Genomic DNA, 2,536 nt, shown 5'->3' on the forward strand with positions numbered 1-2,536 from the left:
TTCAAAGTAAATACCAGCACTCTAAACTTGACACAACCGCCTTACAATATTCTCTCCGGTGTTTCGACATGCCTCACCCTTCTAGAAATGTTCTTGCTTTTCAAAGCACTGTACATGCCAGTCTTCCAAGAATATCCTTTATTTTGAACATGTTACAAATCTCTATAAATCCCTGTCAAGATTCCCTGACTTTGAAACCTGTCCAAATTTCACAAACAGACCAATGCAAAATGTTCTGATGTTCTATAAAGTACCTTTTCAGAAAAGAAGAAAAATGTTTGTTTTTAAACTCATCAGAAACTTTAAACAAATCTTCCAATGCTGCCTCTATTCAAAAAACCCTAATAGTTCCAGAAATGCTTAGAGATTTATACCAATTTAAAAAAAAATCTCCAACCTCGTTTTGATAGTTGGACTTTATAAAGACGTTGCCCATCGCCTGTTGGGTAACCGTTGGGTTATGCTTCTTACAACAACTCTCTCCACCTGTGGTGAAGCTGGAATATTGCACAAAGTAATGTATGAATCTTAAAACATGATCAACACCACTAATGCTACAGCACCAGTGCTACGCTACAGCCTCAGACTCACACTGCCATATGGTAGGTATGCAGACGGAACTATCCAGAAAGATCAGTGCTGTTTTTGTAGAAGGCTGTAAACATGCTTATTCTTGGACCTTCAACCTGAGAGAGCGTGGAAAGTTTGGAGCTTTGAGCCACCCTCAGGAGGCCGGTCACCAGGACTCATCTCACAACACACATATGCACTCATTAAACAAACATGCCCTTACAGTCACAGACGTTAACCACGCAGATCACAAACATGCTTTAAACGGAAAAAAGGGTGGGTGCATGCTTTTTTTGGAGACAGACCCAGGGTGGAGCTTAGAGACACAAATGCTGCTAATCACCACTTGTCACAACTCTGACTTTGGTTTCAACAGTTGCGTGTCGCTGCATCTATCTCCGTCATCCCGGGTGATCGCCTCGTCTCGGCTTCAAAGCGCCGCTTCCACGCTGTCTTGGCTGCGTCATCCAGGCGTGCAGGGCGTTCACTTGTTCTACTTGTGATTGTCTTGTTAAGAAAAGCAGCTGAGGGGCTGTTTGCGTGTTCAGTAGCACGGGAGCGTAGTAATGGGTGGGTTTGTGTTTTATGCTTAATGCTACTTGACCTGCTTTCTTCTAAATCCCGGAAACATCGCTTCTGTTGTCGGCTTAACAGTTTATAGTTACATCTATAATAATTAGGTTTTTCAGTATCTTCTGAATAACAAACCCAGTCTTCTAAGTGTTCCCAGTTAGGCTCGATAACATGAAGCGGTTGGATGTTTTTGGGGTGAACAGCGGACACGTAGATGATCTTTAAGAAACAAAGACTTATGGTTTTTATTAAATGAATTAACACCTTGTTTCTCTTTTAAACAGGTCCACTGTCTTTCTTTCTATGGTAGACTGGCAGAGGAAGGAAAACAGTCACATATTTAGGTGTAGATCTACTAAAATAAGCCATATAAGTATAATAAAAACTGCTGTAATGCATATTTCAGGATTTGTAGCTTGAACATGCTGCGTCATCCAATAAACTATTGAATACTACAGACTATTAAAGTTTCACTGTGTGTTTATGGTCATGGATCCACGTGGTGAAAGCATCACTTTTCTTTTTAGCTGTAAAGATGAACTCATTTTATTCTTCACTGATTAAGACTCAGCTCATCGTGGGCTAAATTATATTTAGCAAACCAAAGTTCAAATGAAGGAAGGGAGAAGAAGCCAGGATGAGAAAACCTCCAGGATCTGAGCGTTTTGATGGGTGAGCAGTTTGTGTTTTGTTTGAGGACTGAAACATTGTTACCACCTGCATTATGAAGCTGTATAAACTCAAGCTGTAGTATTTGTGTCGCTGGTCCAGTTGAAACTGTTACGATTACTTTAGCACCACTGGATCTGTTTGGGCTTGTGGTAGTCTGCTCTAAGAGGATCATGAGCATTTATAGCATAAGCTTGGATAATGTGACGCGTCCATTCCTTTGACCTCTGACCCTGGTTGTTGTCCATGGTGCTGATCAAAAGCTTTAGTTCTTTGCTTTGTTGTTTTAAGTTGAAGAATTAGGTAGTAGGGGCAAAACCCTCAAATTTTCCAGAATTCTGGAAGAACATGGATGTTTGAAACACTCAGGGCCACTGTTGAAGATGTGGTGCGAGCTTTGCTGATTGGCTGGGAGAAATCCTTGTCATCCTACAGCCTCACAGAGGGGATGGGGAGGTTAATGATGATGTCCACTGAAGTTACCATATACAGTTCCTCGCTAACTTGAAACCTTCACATAGGAGGGAACATGCACTGTTGAACTTTCTCTCTTGACCACACACACACACACACACACACACACACACACACACACACACACACACACACACACACACACACACACACACGATTACTCTGGTGTCATTTTCACATAATTACTGTGATTTAAAGATGCAGCCGATGCTGCCGCAGGTTTGTCCGAGTGTGAGAGTGTGTGGTTTAT

The sequence above is a fragment of the Pundamilia nyererei genome, unplaced genomic scaffold (assembly GCF_000239375.1).
Source record: "Pundamilia nyererei isolate P.nyererei 1_Seehausen unplaced genomic scaffold, PunNye1.0 scaffold00133, whole genome shotgun sequence".
Lineage (NCBI taxonomy): Eukaryota > Metazoa > Chordata > Actinopteri > Cichliformes > Cichlidae > Pundamilia > Pundamilia nyererei.